The following is a 21,216-nucleotide window of genomic DNA, read 5'->3' as shown; positions in this document are numbered from 1 at the left end:
GTTGCAGTGTGTGACACACGGGGTCTTAACCTACATTAGCATGTAGATAGTTTAAAAAAGCCGAAAGCCGATCGTATCACTGGGAACCTCTCCTTGTAATTGCCGAATCTGACGATTGTCAGAAGAATGAGAAAACATTGTATCTATGTCTGGACGTAAGTCACTGGCATTTAAAAGACTGAGACCGTTGTCTGGTACCAATTCATTATGGTACTCACCGTATCACCACAAAAAAATGAGACATATACAAAATAGGCACTTTATTAAGAACAGTGTAAGTACCATACGGGCAAACTGGTTTGTTTTAGGTGCTAATGGAACGAAGAAATAATTCTACTTATTTACAGAAATAGCGCTGTTAACCAGTTTCGAACCGACAGGTTCTTCTTCACATGTTTGTTCAGTCTTGTATTACATTTGTTGTTGTTAACATTAGTTGTTGCTATTTTTCAACAACTGTGAGCACAGCACACATTGTGTCAGAGTTGCCAGTTATAAAGGGCATTTGGTGTGGGTGATGTCTTTACCTGCATAGACGTTTTCTGCGGGACCAAGGTCGGGTGATTTAGCGAGATAGTCTAACTACGATAGGATGCACGACTGTTTTTGACACCAGGACGATAATCGCGCGACCCTATCGGCATCGCTGTTGTTGTCTTGGGAGTGTGCACAGCATACTCATCATGAAAATGTGGAAGAAATGGCACCACTTGGTCACCAATAATGTTCAAATAAACTGTTTGTTACATATTTACTGTGATGTGACTGAGTGGGTCCAAGTAATGACACGAAAAACACAGCCAGAATATCACAGAACCACACCCAGCCTCAATTACCGTCGCACACACTGTGAGTAAAAGCCTGATTGCGCATACTGAGTGTTGGTGCATGAAAAGAGGTGACAAAGCTACTAATCTGATCATACTAGAGACCTCCAGTCAGCTGATGTCTAGTTTCTGCGTTGTTGTGACCACTGAAATGTTCAGCCTTGTGTGTACTTGAGAGCCTTTAGCATGCAACTGAGATTTGGAGTAGGAATAGTCTCACACCCGTGGCAGCACACAGAGATTGAAGCCCAGGTAAACAACGCATAACAAGTTTATTGGGTTGTTATTAAACACATAAAAAGTACACTTTTCAACTCAGAAAAATTGGTTCAAATGGCTCTGAGCACTATGGGACTCAACTGCTGTGGTCATAACTCCCCTAGAACTTAGAACTACTTAAACCTAACTAACCTAAGGACATCACACACATCCATGCCCGAGGCAGGATTCGAACCTGCGACCGTAGCGGTCAAGCAGTTCCAGACTGAAGCGCCCAGAACCGCACGGCCACTGCGGCCGGCGACATGAGGAAAGTTTCCAACCGATCTCTCATACACAAACAGCAGTTGACCGGCGTTGCCTGGTGAAACGTTGTTGTGATGCCTCTTGTAAGGAGGAGAAATGCGCACCATCACGTTTCCGACTTTGGTAAAGGTCGGATTGTAGCCTGTCGCGATTGTGGTTTATCGTATCGCGACATTGCTGCTCGCGTTGGTCGAGATCCAATGACTGTTACCAGAATATGGAAACGGTGGGTTCACAAGGGTAATAATGAAAAAGTGCTGGATCCCAACCGCCTCGTATCACTTGCAGTCAAGATGACAGGCATCTTATCCGCATAGCTGTAACGGATCGTGCAGCCACGTCTCGATCCCTGAATCAACAGATGGGGACGTTTGCAAGACAACAACCATCTCCACAAACAGTTCGACGACGTTTGCAGCAGCATGCACTATCAGCTCGGAGACCATGGCTGCGGTTACCCTTGACGCTGCATCACAGACAGGAGCGCCTGCAGTGGTGTACTCAACGACAAACCTGGGTGCATTAATGGCAAAACGTCATTTTTTCGGATGAATCCAGGTTCTGTTTACAGCATCATGATGGTCGCATCCGTGTTTGGCGACATCGCGGTGAACGCACATTGGAAGCGTGTATTCGTCATCGCCATAGTTGCGTATCACCCGGCGTGAAGGTATGGGGTGCCATTGGTTGCACGTCTCGGTTACCTCTTGTTCTCATTGACGGCACTTTCAACAGTGGACGTTACATTTCAGATGTGTTACTACCCGTAGCTCTACCCTTCATTCGATCCCTGCGAAACCATACATTTCAGCAGGATAATGCATGACCGCATGTTACAGGTCCTGTACGGGTCTTTCTGGATACAGAAAATGTTCGACTGCTGCCCTGGCCAGCACATTCTCCAGATCTTTCACCAATTGATAACGTCTGGTCAATGGTGGCAGAGCAACTGGCTCATCACAATACGCCAGTCACTACTCTTGATGAACTGTGGTATCATGTTGAAGCTGCATGGGCAGCTGTACCTGTACACGCCATACAAGCTCTGTTTGACTCAATCCCCAGTCGTATCAAGGCCGTTATTATGGCCAGAGTTGGTTGTTCTGGGTACTGATTTCTCAGGATCTATGCATCCAAATTGCGTGAAAATGTAATCCTATGTCAGTTCTAGTATATATATTTGTCCAATGAATACCCGTTTATCATCTGCATTTCTTCTTGGTGTAGCAATTTTAATGGCTAGTAGTGTAAGCAAAGTTCATGGTCTGTAATCATCATGAATTTTTAAAATTCGTTTCATCATTACTGTTAAAAAACTGGTAGCCCAATTAGGAGTTCACTGTTTAGTCTTGGTCTCTGTACAGAGTGACAGTTTGCATTTAATTGGCATATGCAGAAAGCCTGAAATATCGGAGTTACAGCATGAGCTAAGAGTTTAAGAGCACAATACCGTGATGCACCAATATCAATGTTCACACAAGTGCATGTAGTAGAAGAGACCACATCTCAGTGAGGTCCAACAGTGCAATTGGTTGTTCCACATAGCAGTGGTTTCCAGGAGATCGACGGGCATCAAAGATCCTCCAGTTGTGATGGTCCCTAGATGACGCACTGACTGATGAACTGCTACTGCAGTCGACACCCAACAGAGAGACCTCACTAGGAATGAACTGGCATTTCACTGTTGAGTGCCAGGCCAGACTAAATACAGTATTGGCGACAGGGTAGTTTCAGAACTATATGCACATGCGCGACCCTGCGGAAGTAAGCGACCTCTGGTGGCGATCTTGCTGCCACCTGCTGGCTAGAGAGGCAATGCAAGTGTTGTCATGGCGCTTGCTGAGGCGTACCCTTGACTGCCGCCTACACAGCTCGCTCGTGTTCCACAATGGGCTTCTTGCCGCTGCTTCGATACAGTGTGGTAGGTTCTCAAAAGGTCAGCGAGCCGGAGCTGAAACAAATTTTTGAAAGAATGGGTTAAGAGATGCTCATCCAAAAATTAAAATACCTTTGACGATATTTACGACAAAGCCACTGATTGCACCATTTTGTGAACACATAACTGTTATGGTCTTTAGCCTGAAGACTGGTTTGATGGAACTCTCCGCACTACTCTATTCTGTGCAAGCTTCTTCATTTCTGCATTACTATCACAAGCTATATCCATCACTTGTTCTCCCTCTATAATTTCTACCTCTCACAATTAACTCTGATATTAAAATGCACTGTCCCTTGATGTCTCAGAATGCATCCTACCAACAGGTCCCTTCTTTTAGGCCGGCCGGGGTGGCCGAGCGGTTCTGGACGCTACAGTCTGGAACCGCGAGGCCACTACGGTCGCAGGTTCTAATCCTGCCTCGGGCATGGATGTGTGTGATGTCCTTAGGTTAGTTAGGTTTAAGTAGTTCTAAGTTCTAGGGGACTGATGACCACAGCAGTTAAGTCCCATAGTGCTCAGAGCCATTTGTGAACCTTATTTTACTCAAGCTATGCCACAATTTTATTTTTTCCGCAGTGTTATTCATTACTTGCTCATTAGTTATGCAATGTACCTATCTAATCCTCAACACCACATTTCAACTGCTTCCATTCTCCTCTTGTATGAACTGTTTATCATCCATGTTTCACTTCTGTACAAGGCTAAACTCCAGACAAATACCTTCTGAAACGATTTTCTCAGATTTCCACACACACACACACACACACACACACACACACACACACACACAACGAGGTGGCGCAGTGGTTAGCACACAGGACTCTTATTCGGGAGGACGACGGTTCAATCCCGTCTCCAGCCATCCTGATTTAGGTTTTCCGTGATTTCCCTAAATCGTTTCAGGCAAATGTTGGGATGGTTCCTTTGAAAGGGCACGGCCGATTTCTTTCCCCATCCTTCCCTAACCCGAGCTTGCGCTCCGTCTCTAATGACCTCGTTGTCGATGGGACATTAAACAACACTAACCTATATATATATATATATATATGTTTATCGTACATGTTTCACTCCTGTACAAGGCTACACTCCAGACACCTTCAGAAACGACTTACTCACACACACACACACACACACACACACACACTTTGCTGCCACATAAGTCGATAAGCTAGTTCCCTTGTTTTACATCCGTAACGCTGCCCATGACATATTCGCCTTTTTTGTGCTATGGTAGGAGCATTTTTCATTCTGGTTCCCAACTTTTGCTCTACTATAATATATATATATACTTACTTACTTACTTATCGCGAATGGACCCAGAAGGATCACGCAAAGCTTTCTGACGTCGTTTCTTCCATACTTCTTTCATTCGTTCTCCATGTTTTCTTTTTCTTTCTTCTGTCCATTTTGTTCCTGGTCTCTTTAGTGCTTCCTTCTCCGACAATACAATCCACTTTTCCACCTTATTTCTAAAAGTTTTTCTATCTTTGACATCTTTAAGTTCAATATTTGCTTTTTGTAAATCTAATTTTACTTGGCTAATCCATGGTGTTGTTGATTTGACTTTTTCTATGTAAGTGAGAATTCTGTTGGTGAGTCGTGTGGGGGGAAGTCTAGTGACATGTCCATAAAATTTTAATCTTCGTCTTCTTATGTCTGCTGACAGGTTTGATATAGTTTCTGTGGTTCTTCTTGATTGTATCCGGTATCCTTCTTCTGTTAATTTTGGACCTAAAATCTTTCTCATAATTTTGCGTTCTTCTTTTAGTATTTTTTCTAAATCACATTTTGTGTGGAGTGTGAGCGTTTCACTAGCATATAGTGCTGCTGGCTTAATTACTGCGCAGTAGTGTCTGATTTTTGTGTTCGAGGAGATGCATTCTTTATTGTATATTTCATGTGTCATACCATATGCTCTCTTCATTTTCTGTTGTCTGATCTTCTGTGCAACTTTCTCTCCTCCGGTTGGCTCCAAAATTTCACCTAGGTATTTAAAATGTTTTACTCTATTTATTTTTCCATATTTTGTGTTCAAAATGTGTATATGGAATTTCGTACAGAAAAATTCTGTCTTTTGAAACGAAATTTGTAAACCTACTTTATCCGCGCATTCCTTAAGGGGATACGGAATCACCTATCCCCGCAATGTTAATATATGCCTACTATAGGGAACATTTTCTCACAAACTACTGGAGACAGAGAGGTAAAAATTTTACTGTATGTGCATTCATATGTTACAACAATACTGAAACAACAGTTTATTGTCAAAGTATTTTCTTACAGAGATATTGTACATTTATTTTTAAGTAAATTTTTTCCATCGCTTTTTACTAGACTATCACCCCTAAGTCTTTTGTAAATCAAGTAATTAAAAAATCGTTGTTTCAGTATGTAATAGGGACCTATGTCACTACGTCATAAAAATTTCAGACTTCTAGGTTGACCAGTACCTGAGATAATGTTCCTAGATGAAGTAAAAAGTAAACTTACGGGAAACGGAGAAAGAAGATTAAAACATTCCTGATCCGTAGCTAATACCCCCTTCACAGTCTTCATAATCATCTTCAAGTCTTCTTTTGGCACCCCTCTTCACCTGTCTTGCTTTTTTCACTAATGTCTTGATTATATTATCAGCATGCCTTAGTCTGTGCTGATCTAAAAAGAACATAGCACGTACCGTACGGGAACCAACACACATATCCAACTTTTGAAGGACCTGGCATTTAGTTATATTTCCAAGATTGAAGGTTGCCACAGCATCATACACACCAAAATGTAGTGTATTAATTCCGACAAACACTGTTTTTGGGAGACGATGCCATATCACACTATTCAAGCACTCGTTGGGGTTCTGCGTTTTTCCGTGAAGACATTTCATCAGAAGACTTCTGTCAGCCAGATCTCTGAAAATGGGCTTTATTTCTGCCATGATGGCTGATGGTAGACTGTGGTGGTGAATGTATTTCTCTCCTGTTGTTAGTCCCCTATTGTATTTACACCAGCTGTTTTCACCTTTGGGGCACAAACCATGTTGTGGATGCTCATCCGTGGATGCGGTGTGGAAATATAAAGCCCATATAGCTCTCCTCATTTCTTCAAGATTGCCTGTATTTTGCCTGATTGCAAGGCCATAGCAGTTCTGAATGTGGTCTATTATGGAATCAGTCAATCTTCCTCTGCCATCCAAGGTTTTCCCATCATCTAGTTTTTTCCCTTTCATAACTGATTTTAACCTTCTCAGCCTGGCACCCATTCTCTTCTGCACATGTCCTATACATTCAAGTTTGCTTATATTTACACTGTTCCCATATGGTTTGCTTTCCAAAACTTCTTTGAATGCTTTAGAGTCACCATCTCCCAGATATTTGACATAGCGAACATTATACCACTGTGAAGAGCGATGAAAAATTTTCTTCACCCCAGCAACCTCCATGCCACCACTACTACCATAATAATTAGCAATACAGTCATCACTGTGTTCATTTTTCAGCCTGCCTGTGCACCTACAGTATTTAGACATTATTGCAACATCAATAACCTTGCCAGTATCAACACTAGTTGCTGTTACAACACCATTGTTGGAGGTGTGGCCCCTTTTCTGCCACGTGCCATCAAACGCCACTGTGAGGTCACGACTGCCGTCATTTTCTTCCACTGCTTCTTCCACAGCAACCTGCATTGACTTCTGTGCTACATCTTCAACTGCAGATCCTAGTACATAATTGTAAGCTTCAAACTTTGAAGGTGCACTTGGAAGATTTAGAACACCACATAGCATATCACCAGCTGCTTTGCCCTTACCAATTGCTCGCAATCCATAAACTAACCTAATATTTACACTATAAAGTTCAGTTTTCTTGTATCCATTATTTACAGTTACTGAAACCGAACTTGGAAACTTACAGCTGTATTTACAAACACTGCATATTAAATTAAACTGGGCAGCCAGGCCAACATGGGATTCTACTTTCAGAGAAACGTTTCCATGACATTTTTTGCAGCACAAACTGTTTTCAAGAGCTTCACACAATATATTCGTATCAATGAGTTCAAAAACTTCATTCCCTCTATCAAGTAAATTATATTTCTCTTCCAAATCTCTTAGTTTTTTATGAGAAGCACTGTTTTCATTTGGTGTAAGTTCGTTCGGCAAATCAGTAATAAGTGGATTCACATTTTCCAACAGTGATGATGATGAACTGCTTTGCTTTGCTAATGAATCATTATTTCTTTTCTTTTGCCAGTTCACACGCTTTTTAAATACTTTTGCTTTAGCTCTAGGCATTTTCACTGCGAAAAATGAAGCACTAAATACGAAATAACTCAACAACAACTACTTTCTTATATCACACTGTTTACAAAACAGTCCCGCCACAAAGTCAAAGAGTAACTTGAGGAAACCAGAGAGAAACATTTTCGGGCAACTAGTGTATAAATAGTCGCTGGAAACCGGGATATTTGAATTCATGTCACTTTAAAGGTACTGCCAAAAAGTTCATGGTCAGCCACGAGAGACGTGTATAACTAAAGCGCAATACCCGATCTCACAAATATATAAAAATAAAATAGTTATAATTGTAGTAGAGCTATGTATGATACGTCATTTTAAAGAGGAAACATGGCAGAATATAATACGCCAATAAAAAAAAAATCGATTTTTTAACCCAAAATCCGATTCCGTATCCCCTTAAGGATCTCTATTTGTTTGGTGGCGATTTCTTCATCATCTGCAAGTATGGCCAAGTCGTCCGCGAATGCTAAACAAGATATCTCCACGTTGTCTTTGGTTCTACCAAGATGGATTGGTTTCCAGTAGGATTGATTTTTTAATTCTTTTTCCCATTCCTTAATGACTTTATCCAGGACTATATTAAACAGAAGTGGAGATAGCCCGTCACCTTGACGTACTCCAGTTTTTATGAGAAAAGGTTCAGAGATTTCTCCCCTGAATTTAACTTTAGATACAGTGTCTGTCAGTGATTCTTTGATAAGCCTTAGTGTTTTGGAGTCAAGTCCAAGTTCCTCTAAAATGTTAAACAAAGATTGCCGGTCAATATATATATATATATATATATATATATATATATATATATATATATATATATATATATATATATATATATATTGGCGGCCGCGGTGGTCTCGCGGTTCTAGGCGCGCAGTCCGGAACCGCGCGACTGCTACGGTCGCAGGTTCGAATCCTGCCTCGGGCATAGACGTGTGTGACTGTCCTTAGGTTAGTTAGGTTTAAGTAGTTCTAAGTTCTAGGGGACTGATGACCACAGCTGTTAAGTCCCATAGTGCTCAGAGCCATTTGAATCATATATGAATTCCGTACGTTGTAGAATACCAGATAAGAGGCTACAATGAAAGTAATTATGTGTAAATAAAGCGATCTTAATGGTTCTCCATGAGAATCGGGAGCTTAGAGGTGAGCAGCAGCAGTAACTTGTGTACCAAAACATGGTAATGCCCTCAGTGTTGGAGTTAGAACAGAGTATCGACCATTAGAGCTACATTTGACAGGGTGGTCGACCTCACGACAGCACGCGATGGGCGGTTATACATCGATCTTGAACACTCTAGCACAGTAGGAGGTCATTCACACTTTCAGCAAGGCGCACAGTGGGACAAACTGCTGCGACTGTCAGCGTCAGATCACGTACTACCCACTCACGTGATAAAAGATGGAAAAATGAGACTCTTCCTTTGGCCGAAGCAGCTTCTACAGCTTGTATTTTCTACCATCGCTGTTGAAAATTTTATAAAGAGCGAATAGGCTTATACAGTAGACAGTGCATTAAGAGCTATGATTACGTATTCAATAGAGAAGAAGTGTTTCACAAAAACGAAGGTGAACAAGCGCTCATAGCTCTTAAGGTACGTATTTTAGAGCTCCCGTTTACTAGACTTTTTTTTTCTCTAATGATCGTTCCTGACATATCATTGAATTTCGACCACTCCTTCTGGGACACTACGTATACTGCGGCGAAATGAATAATTCACTACCGTGGAAAACGACTTGCCCTCGTCAACGAATAGAGGCGAACAATTTTCTAACAAGAACGGGAGAAAATAATAATGGATTTGAGTGAACATATCGCAAAGGTACAGTCAAACTAGCAGGAGAAAATCTACATCTAGATCTACATCCACGTTATTGTTCCGCAAATTATGGTTAAGTACATGGAGGAAGCATGGGCGTTCACAGAAATTTTGCCAGGGGGGGGGGGGCTAGGCTCTAAAATTGTCGCTTATAGTATAATTAATTTGGAGAGTTTGAAGATCCCAGAAGGACTAATTTCAACAGCTGAAAAGATTAAGTTATACACTCAACATAATTTTGTACGTGTATTGTTTTGATTCCGAAAAGTACAGGGCGAGCGAAATACAACTGGCCGGACAATGCTTCGAATATGACTGACGCTCGATTGACTGATGTTTATGAACATTGTGTTTACTGAACTAGTATCGACATACTAAACCAGTCTTTCGCCTTTGATTTCGTTTTCACAAGTTAGCCCTGGCACTGCCAATATTTCTTGAGTATCAGAATAAACTTTCAATTATAGTGAAATGAAGAGGCAGCTTTGCAGTGGGTATTCCCACCTAACTTTCTTAAGAAAGGATTGCGCTCTTAACCAGCTTAGGTTCACTACAATTGAAAGTTTATTCTTATAGTCAAGAAATATTGGCAGTGCCAGGCCTAACTTGTGAAAACGAAACCAAAGGCAAAAGATTGGTTTAGTATGTCGATACTAGTTCAATAAACACAATGTTCACTAACATCAATCAATCGAGTGTCAGCCTTCGTCTTCCTCCAATTAGTTCTAGACGTTTTTCAGTTATAATTTCCTGATACGATTGAGCTTTCTCATTCGAAGCAGGAGGCAGAAACACCTCGATTCGGACACAACCAAATTCTGGATGCCGCTTTCGCCACATAATGATGATCAAGTGTGTGATGTCATCCACGTGCAAAAGACACAAAAACAACAGAGCATTTACAACATGTTTTCATTTAGTCTGTATTAAGTTCTCGAGTTAGGTTGTCGTGACAGACTTATATGCAGCGTATTCTGTGCACAGCCATTTCTTGATTTTATGATCTTGCACACCTCGCAGAACAGACAGCCATGCCCTTCCTTGCCCCCCGAAAATATACTTTTATGAAACTTTTTCTCTGCAGAAATATCAAATTTTATAACTTTGTAAATATGTTCCCAGCTAATAAAGCATTATTGATTAAAATTACTTTAATGAACTCTACTGATAACAAGTGTTGCACACAAAAAATTGAATGTGGCGTTTTATTAAATAAATAACAGTTTGTACAAACTTTCTAAAATTTGATACTAAAAAGGAATATCTTTTATTGTTTGTAGCAGCTGCTGTACATTGGTTTTAATATCAGCAGCGTCATAATCACTTTGCACAGTTTGCAGCTCCTGGCTGCATCTGTTCAGAACATAAGCCTCTCCATCTCTTCCTGTGGTCACATCACATTTCTCTCTCCTCTCAGTCGCAGTCTTTTTCTCTCTTCATCACACATTCCTTCACTCCAATTGTTACATGACACAGGATCTAATTATGATTCATTTATTTAACGTTGGATACCTCAGAAAGCCATGAAATGAGTAGTGCACTTCAGTATGCATGCAAGTACAAGTTACTACAATGATTGTGCATCCCTTCAGTTTTGTTGAGACATTTGCCACTCTGGAGTCCTCCTTTCTGTCAGCAAGTTAGGTGAGCTGCTGTGGGGACATTCCCATGCGGGGGAGCATTATGGGGGCAGAAATGTGTTCCTTTCTGAAAGTCCTGCACGAAGAGGAAGTGGCTGCGGCTGGAGGCTGATGGAGACAGGAACTGTCCAGAGGCCCGAACAAAGGGCAGTGTCGTGGAGAAGCTAGGAGACTGTTAAACTTTAGAAGCACAAGAAGCCTTAGCAAAGCTTCTTAGACGCGTATGGACCTCTGCGGTGGAAAGAGCACGGCACGCTTTGAAAGTGAAGAACAACGCCGTGGTGAAAAGGAGGCAGCCTTATGTTCCCAATCAAATTTGTAAAATGACCTCTGACTGTCAAGCTTGTTCATTTTGTCGGCTAGGAGAGATGCGACCTATTGTAATTTTATGTTTATGTTAGGAACAAAAACCCATGCAGTCCAGATCATACATGAAATTTTCTTTATTTGTATGTGTTGTTAGCGTCAGTTCACAATATAACCATCTTAAGATCATAAAATATCCTTGATCAGTGTTGGTACCATTACGGCTTCATATACCGTTAAAATCTTTCTTAAAATGACGACATCCGTATACGACATAGTTAAAAACAGTTTTTCGTCATTGTGTAATTGAACGATGGTCATAAAACAAAGACATTATGACGTTAAAACATCGTAACTGACACAGTCAGTATTTACATCATCTTGTAACAGAGGTCATCCGTCAGTTACTAGGTTTTAAGTCTGCAGCATAACACCTTTGTTTTATGCCCACTATTCAGTTACACTGCCCATGAACGATGAAAAGCTGTTTTTAACTATTTCATGTATGGATGTTGTCCTTCTTAAAAAAGATTTTAATGATGTGTGAAGCTGTAACGGCAGCAACACTAGTTAATAATATTTTATGATCTGAAGATGGCTAGGTTGTTAGCCAAAACTAGTAATCCATCCAAATAAAGAAAATTTCATGTGTGATATTGACTTCGGAGGTTTTCAGTCTCTAACATACATGCCGGCCGGCGTAGCCGAGCGGTTGTAGGCGCTACAGTCTGGAACCGCGCGACGGCTACAGTCGCAGGTTCGAATCCTATCTCGGGCATGGATGTGTGAGATGTCCTTAGGTTAGTTAGGTTTAAGTAGTTCTAAGTTCTACGGGACTGATGACCTTAGAAGTTAAGTCCCATAGTGCTCAGAGCCATTTGAACCATCTAACATAAATAAATAAAAATGAATTCAGATTGGTTCATAAAAAATTAATTTGGTAACCAGCGGGTGGATTTGCATGTGTGTACGTGCCACTCCTCTCAGTGGCCAGGACGAAAAATCAAGACCTTGGTGGAGAACTCCGAACTTATGCCCCCACTTTTAGAGACAATTTGAATCACAGATTTATCATGTCCAAATGCGATAGTGAAAGGATTTTGTTAGCGTATTTCTGACTGTTACGTTGGTCGGCACTCGCAACCTTTACCATAATTGGCTAGGGAGATTCCGACGGTGGGAGAGCTAGCACAATTTCTATAATAGCGATTAGGAAACGCTTCTACTCAGGAAACCCAGAAGAGAACGCACTTACTTTGGTAGCCCAGCAGAATGTTTCTTCTCTTGGTGCCTTGTAGCCATCTTGACCTCCATCTTGCAGGGTTTGGACTCCGTTGGAAACGTATGCAGCAACCACAGTCAGAGCCAGAGCCTGCAGCTGTATCAGTTTGGAGAGAATGTGCAACAGTGACGAGGGGATCACGAACCATGCTTATTTCGATATTTGTGTGGCCTAATTGAACTCACACTGGCAGCTCACTTAACAAACTTTGCGGTTAGGAGAGGAAACTGGGGCTGTTAATTCTGGTCTACTTTTCAGTTCCATAGACTAGTTGCACTCATAGTCATTGGCATTTATTCGGGCAGTTCTAATGACTTTATTCGCAACTATTTTCAACTACTCATGTAATATGCCCTTTTGTAAATCTCTTTGAATCATTACACATTCTACGCTGACTGTTAACTCAATCCATGTTTATTAATAGTAAATTTCTGTAATAAATTTAACTTGAGTGTGACCATTCCATTCGGTAGTTAGGTGAAACTCTTCTTCAGTATATCTGTGTGAGCTATGTACAACCATTATTATCAATTGAGATTGCATTAGCTTCTGTTGTGTGAATATTCATTAATTAATTTCTTATGATTTCATGGGAGGAGCCATCTGCTTACCTAATAGGTCTTATTAGCATCATAGAGGGTATGCTGAGCACGCAACCGCAGTCTCACACAACGATCCGCCTATCTCTCGGTGTTCCTCTATATCTCTTTCCTCCTATTCTCATTTCATGGGGCTGTAGCTATTTCCTGGTCAGGCCCAGTCTTTTAACGCGCCCATACCATCTTAAGATGGTCTTTTCTCTGGTCTCTTGCGTGGGTAGCTGTTTCACAACTTCTCTCACAGCCTAATTCTTTACTCCATCCATTCTAGTAAGTCGTATTCTGCTTCTCCGGAATTTCTTCTCGCAGGCCTGTATCCTGCTTACCTGCCTTTTCTCCATTACCACTTTCCTGACACAGCATAATATGCTCCGTCATCCTTATTACAGAGCAAGTTTCTTACACTCTGTAGGAAAGCAAGGGCTTGTTCCTTTCACTAACCTCCTTATCATTCCTTCTCTATGTTCCCCATATATTTGAAAATTTCCACTTCCTTTACTACTTGCTATCTACTATTTATATCCGTTGGACATCTGCTATTATTCCTCCTGGTTACCATCATTTCACATCTCTTTGCATTAAATGTTCACTTCATACTGTCCCACCACTCCCTCCGACATATTTAGCCTTTCTTGTAGTTGGCCTTCTCCGTCCTCCACACTATTAAATCACCTGCAGATACCATTGCTTTCATATCTTCATCTCCTGTTTGCACTACTACCCCTATCACTGTCTCATCCACAACCCGGATTAAAAGTGGAGGTTATAGTACACTGCCTTACTTCAGCCCATTTTTCCGTTCCTACCAGTCTGTCTTCTTTCTTCCTACTTTTGCGCAACTCACACTTGCTTTCCAGTATGATCTGTGATGAATAATAATTTCCCCCTCATAAATTATAAACAGTCCATAAATTATTAATTAGAAATTAAATTAAAAGTCAAGAAACCTTCCCTTTCCAGCAATCATTACAGCCCTTCGAACATCTGTCTTACGGTAGCTATGGTACAGTATATTAAGTAGGGTTTGAACGACAAACGAAGAGCTGGCGTCAAGGGAAATTGAGCGAAACCATTAATTCTCTTTGCAAAAAATGTTTATTCGCCCATAAATTAATGATCAGCTAATGGCGCCACTTGTAGGTGTATCGTTCAGATTTTACTCGCAAATGCGTACAAAGAACATGTTTTTCTGTCAGGTTTCTGAAGCGCGCTGCTTTATGGTTTAAACTTCTACGAATCGGCTCAAGCTTTGCACGACGGTAGATAAATGCGTAAACTCAAAACGAATATTTTTTAGCCAATAATTTCTATCCATTGTGGAGATATGATGGTTTACAGTCAAGCTAAATGTGTAACATAAAATTAATTGTAAAGTGAATAGAATGCACGGAAACTGTTTCAAGTGATTCGAATAAATGAAAGATGGATTATTACGATAAAATTATAAACTTGCCTTCAAAACGCTAACTTCATTCGCATTTTACATTAAAAACTATTTTGTCAGTTATTTACGTCCGCCAGTCATATGTTCCAGCCTTATGCGAAATGGTTCATATTTTGTAAGAAGGCAGACAAATTCGAGTACATGTAATTAAAGTTCGTCCTGTTGTTTTGTGTAAGCTTCCTCCTTATCCACGGTATATGCAACATGGATCTAAAGACAATAGAAAAACCTAAACCGCATCAGTCGTCACCAGACTCAACAAAAATCTTAAACGGTTGCCAAAATACGGCGGGTTCATGTCAAAATTAAAGTAGAGCAAACGCTGGGAACTAGAACGAAAAATGCTCCTATCATAGCACAAAAAAGGTGAATATGTCATGGACAGCGTTATGGATGTAAAACAAGGGAACTAGCTTTTCGATCTTAAGTGGCAGCATCACATCTTGACATATTCGTGCCTTTTTATGAGTTAACCCCACTCCACCAGCGCTCTGTTAGCTGCAATGTGTTGGCAGAACTGTATCTTGCAATTTATTTGCTGAAACCCCTGATCCTGTTCCCAAAATCCCCAAAAATTCGCGAGCCATAATAAGCAATATATAATTTCATATGGGCGAAGAGCATAAAAACCACTCCGTCTACAGGCCACAAGTGGCCCATCGGGACCATCCGACCGACGTGTCGCCCGCCGAGGAGGATGGGGATAGGAGGGGCACAGGGTCAGCACACCGCTCTCCCGGTCGTTATGATGGTATTCTTGACCACAGGCGCTACTATTCGGTCGAGTAGCTCCTCAATTGGCATCACGAGGCTGAGTGCATCCCGAAAAGTGGCAACAGCGCATGGCGGCTGGATGGTCACCCATCCAAGTGCCGGCCACGCCCGACAGCGCTTAACTTCGGTGATCTCACGGGAACCGGTGTATGCACTGCGGCAAGGCCGTTGCCACAACAGCATAATGTGATAGCTAAAGTTTTTCTGGAGCAAAAATTTCTGGTGGTGGATTTGCTCCTCAGGGGATGACATCAAGTATCATGTTACTTTTATTTAACACGATGCACTATATTATACGACCTGGGTGCTAATACTAACAGGCAGAAAACTGCGAGTATTCAGATGTTTTGATTTAAATGAATTTGAAGGCGCCAGGTAAGTCGAAAAGCTAGTTCCCTCCTTTTATATCCCTTACTCTGCCCAGAAGGTATTCGCATTTTTTGTGGTGTGATAGAAGCATTGTTCATACTAGTAGAGTTTTTATTATAATTTTTCTTTGGATTTATATGCTTTGAGCTGACGAAATTCATTAATTACGTTATTCCACTTTAGTTGATGTGTAGTACTGATGGAAAAGATAGCTAAATTTGACAGTCTGGGTTCACCTATGCTACATTTCAAGTAGTTAATCATCTTTAATCTGTTAAAACGACAAAAGCATTTTTGAAAAAGAGGGGTATATGTATACACAGGGTGGCCCATTGATAGTGGCCGGGCCAAATATCTCACGAAATAAGCGTCAAACGAAAACACTACAAAGAACGAAACTTGTCTAGCTTGAAGGGGGAAACCAATGGCGCTATGGTTGGCCCGCTAGATGGCGCTGCCATAGGTCAAACGGATATCAACTGCGTTTTTTTTTAAAAAATAGGAACCCCTGTTTTTTATTTCATATTCGTGTAGTACGTAAAGAAATGTGAATGTTTTAGTTGGACCACTTTTTTCGCTTTATGATAGATGGCCCTGTAATAGTCACAAACGTATTACTACGTGGTATCACATAACATTCCGCCAGTGCGGACGGTATTTGCGTCGTGATACATTACCCGTGTTAAAATGGACCGTTTACCAATTGCGGAAAAGGTCGATATCGTGTTGATGTATGGCTATTGTGATCAAAATGCCCAACGGGCGTGTGCTATGTATGCTGCTCGGTATCCTGGACGACATCATTCAAGTGTCCGGACCGTTCTCCGGGTAGTTACGTTCTTTAAGGAAACAGGAAGTGTTCAGCCACGTGTGAAACGTCAACCACGACCTGCAAAAAATGATGATGCCCAAGTAGGTGCTTTAGCTGCTGTCACGGCTAATCCGCACTTCAGTAGCAGAAAAATTGCGCAAGAATCGGGAATCTGAAAAACGTCGGTGTTGAGAATGCTACATCAACATCGATTGCACCCGTACCATATTTCTATACACCAGGTATTGCATGGCGACGACTTTAAACGTCGTGTACAGTTTTGCCACTAGTCACAAGAGAAATTACGGGACGATGACAGATTTTTTGCACGCGTTCTATTTAGCGACCAAGCGTCATTCACCAACAGCTGTAACTGAAACCGGCATAATATGCACTATTGGGCAACGGAAAATACACGATGACTGCGACAGGTGGAACATCAGCGACCTTGACAGGTTAATGTATGATGCGGCATTGTGGGAGGAAGGATAATTGGCCCCCATTTTATCGATGGCAATCTAAATGGTGCAATGTATGCTGATTCCCTACGTAATGTTCTACCGATGATACTACAAGATGTTTCACTGCATGACAGAATGGTGATGTACTTCCAACATGATGGATGTCCGGCACATAGTTCGCGTGCGGTCGAAGCGATATTGAATGGCATATTTCATGACAGGTGGATTTGTCGTCGAAGCACCATACCATGGCCCGCACGTTCACTGGCTCTGACGTCCCCGGATTTCTTTCTGTGGGGAAAGTTGAAGGATATTTGCTGTCGTGATCCACCGACAAACCCTGACAACATGCATCAGCGCATTGTTGGTTCAAATGGCTCTGAGCACTATGGGACTCAACTGCTGTGGTCATCAGTCCCCTAGAACTTAGAACTACTTAAACCTAACTAACCTAAGGACATCACACACACCCATGCCCGAGGCAGGATTCGAACCTGCGACCGCAGCAGCAGCGCGGCTCCGGACTGGTGCGCCTAGAACCGCACGGCCACCGCGGCCGGCCAGCGCATTGTCAATGCATGTGCGAACATTACGGAAGGCGAACTACTAGCTGTTGAGAGGAATGTCGTTATACGTATTGCCAAATGCATTGAGGTTGACGGATATCATTCTGAGCATTTATGCATTAATGTGGTATTTACAGGTAATCACGCTGTAGCAGCATGCGTTCTCAGAAATGATAAGTTCACAAAGGTACATGTACCACATTGGAACAACCGAAATAAAATGTTCAAACGTACCTACGTTCTGTATTTTAATTTAAAAAACCTACCTGTTACCAACTGTTCGTCTAAAACTGTGAGCCACATGTTTGTGACTATTACAGCGTCATCTATCACAAAGCGAAAAAAGTGGTCCAACTGAAACATTCATATTTCTTTACGTACTACACGAATATGTAATAAACAATGGGGGTTCCTATTAAAAAAAAAGAAAAACGCAATATCCGTTTGACCTATGGCAGCGCCATCTAGCGGGCCAACCATAGCGCCACCTGGTTTCCCCCTTCAAGCTGTACAAGTTTCGTTCTTTGTAAATTTTTCGTTTGACGCTTATTTCGTGAGATATTTGGCCCGGTCACGATCAATGGACCATCCTGTATATTACAATATTGTTATTTTATTATTATATTACTATACAGGATGAACCAAATATGGACGGCACAAATTGCACGACACATTTCTCACACGTAGAAGGAGAAATATATGTACATGGATCTGGAAACGCTTTGTTTACCTGTTAGAACTCATGTCCTCCAACTCATTAATCATGAGAAACACACAAGAACAGAACGTTAGAATCATGGGGAACATGCAGTCTAGATGACGTCTGGTTACGTTGTGCACCGCCAGTGATTTGTTTCCCATGGCCCTCTTGCCATGCAACGTGCGTCATTAATTGTTTACAGGTAATATCAACTGTTTCAACGATCAGTACGACCGTTGCGAGCACACGGGTTAAAAATAGTTCAAATGGCTCTGAGCACTATAGGACTTAACATCTGAGGTTATCAGTCCCCTAGACTTAAAACTACTTAAACCTAAGTAACCTAAGGACATCACACACATCCATGCCCGAGGCAGGATTGGAACCTGCGACCGTAGCGGTGGCGCAGTTCCAGACTGAAGCGCCTAGAACCGCTCGGCCACAGAGGCCGGCGCACACGGGTTACTACGTATACTTAATCACACACTTGTTTCGCACAATGGCAGTGCACACAAATACAGAGATTGCAGATGTATGGATCAGCTGACGGTAATGGCAGTCGCGCTCAACGTTTGTACCGGAAGGGATTTCTGGGACGAAGGGAGTCTGACAGAAAAACTCTTGCAGCCGTTGATCGTCGATTTAGGGAACATGCGACATTTAAACCTAATATTCACGACCGGGGGAGGCCTAGAAGGACGAGGATACCGCAACGGGAGGTGACCATTCTTCATGCAATTGACGGCGACTCTAGTGTTAGTACAAGACATGTAGCTGCAACACTGAATGATCAACATACGACTGTCTGGCGGGTTGATGCATGTATAAAGGCCCGCGGAGGGCATATTGGCCATCTCCTCTGAGAAAGAGTTGCATGTGGTATGCTGTTGCGTTCTGTTCGTTTATGTTTCCCATGGTTAATTAGTTGGAGAAAATGCGTTGTAACATGAAAGCAAAGCGGTTCCAGATCAATACTCATACAACAATTTCTTCGTCTGGGTGTCGGGAATTTGTCCTTCAGTTTGTGACGTAAATTATTGTTACACCCTGGATATACACTGAAGATCCAAAGAAACTGGTACACCTGCCTAATACCGTGTAGGACTTCCCAGAGTACGCAGAAGAGCCGCAACACGACGTGATGTGGAGTCGACTAATGTCTGAAGTAGTGCTGGACGGAACTGACACCACGAATCCTATCGGGCTCTCCATAAATCCACAAGAGTAGGAGGGGGTGGAGGTCTCTTCTGGACAGCACGTTGCAAGACATCCCAGATAAGCTCAATAATGTTCATGTTTGGGGAATTTGGTGGCCAACGGAAGTGTTTAAACTTAGAAGAGTGTTCCTGGAGTCACTCTGTAGCACTTCTGAACGTGTGGTGTGTCGCATTGTCCTGCTGGAATTGCCCAATTTTGTCGGAACGCACAATGGACGTGAATGGAGGTGATCAGACAGCATGCATACGTACAGGTCACCTGTCAGAGTCGTATCTGCACTTATCAGGAGTACCGTATCATCCAACAGCACACGCTCCACACTATTACAGAGCCTCCACCAGCTCGAACAGTCCCCTGCTGACATGCAGGATCGATGGATTCATGAGGTTGTCTCCATATCCGTACACTTTCATCCGATCGACACAATTTGAAACGAGACTCGCCCGACCAGGCAACATGTCAGTGTTGACGGGCCCAGGCAAGGCGTAAAGCTTTGTGTCGTGCGTCATCAAGGGGACACGAGAGGACCTTCGGCTCCGAAAGCCCATATCGATGATGTTTCGTTGAATGGTTCGCACGCTGATACTTGTTGATGGTCCAGCACTGAAATCTGCAGCAATTTGCGGAAGTGTTGCTCTTCTGTCACGTTGAACGATTCTCTTCACTCGTCTTTGGTCCCGTTCTTGCAAGATCTTTCTCCGGCCGCATCGATGTCGGAACGTTGATATTTTACCGGATTTTATCTGTTTCCTGATATTCACGGTACACTCGTGAAATGGTCGTATGGGAAAATCCCAGTTTCTTTGATCGTACGCATCTCGTTTTAAATTGTATCGAGCGGATGGACGTGTACGGGTATGGAGGCAACTTCATGAATCCATGGGTCCTGCATGTCAGCAGGCGATTGTTCAAGCTGGTCGAGGCTCTATAGTTGTGTGGGGCTTGTGCATTTGGAGTGATATGAGACACCAGATACATCCAGATACGATTCTGACAGGCCACAAGTACCTAAGTATCCTGTCCGATCACCTGCATCCATTCATGTCCAATGTGCATTCTGACCGACTTGGGCAGTTCCAACACGACAATGCGACACCTCAAACGTCCAGAATTGCTACAGAATGGGTCCAGGAACACACTTCTGAGTTTAAACGCACCCGCTGGCAACCAAACTCCCAGACATGAACATTATTGAGCGTATCTGGGATGTCTTGCGACTTGCTGTTCAAAAGAGGTCTCCATACCCTCGTATTCTTACGGCACAGACAGCATTTGACCGGCGTTGCCTGGTGAAACGTTGTTGTGATGCCTCGTGTAAGGAGGAGAAATGCGTACCATCAAGTTTCCGACTTTGATTAAGGTCGGATTGTAGCCTATCGCGATTCCGGTTTATCGTATCGCGACATTGCTGTTCGCGTTGCTCGAGATCCAATGACTGTTAGCAAAATCTGGAATCGGTGGGTTCAGGAGGGTGATATGGAACGCCGTGCTGGAACCCAACGCCCTCGTACCACTAGCAGTCGAGATGACAGGCATCTTATCCGCATGGCTGTAACGGACCGTGCAGCCACGTCTCGATCCCTGAGTCAACAGCTGGGGACGTTTGCAAGACAACAACCATCTGCACGAACAGTTCGGCGACGTTTGCAG

The 21,216-nt window shown here is 42.4% G+C and overlaps 1 pseudogene; it reads right to left on the bottom strand.

Annotated features, from left to right (window-relative positions):
* Window positions 1-15,497: 15,497 nt before the first annotated feature.
* Window positions 15,498-15,614, bottom strand: LOC124717617 (annotated as a pseudogene).
* Between the last annotated feature and the right edge of the window lie 5,602 nt (window positions 15,615-21,216).

The sequence above is a fragment of the Schistocerca piceifrons genome, chromosome 9, assembly GCF_021461385.2.
Source record: "Schistocerca piceifrons isolate TAMUIC-IGC-003096 chromosome 9, iqSchPice1.1, whole genome shotgun sequence".
NCBI classification, from domain to species: Eukaryota; Metazoa; Arthropoda; class Insecta; order Orthoptera; family Acrididae; genus Schistocerca; species Schistocerca piceifrons.
This window is presented reverse-complemented; position numbering and strand designations above follow the sequence as displayed.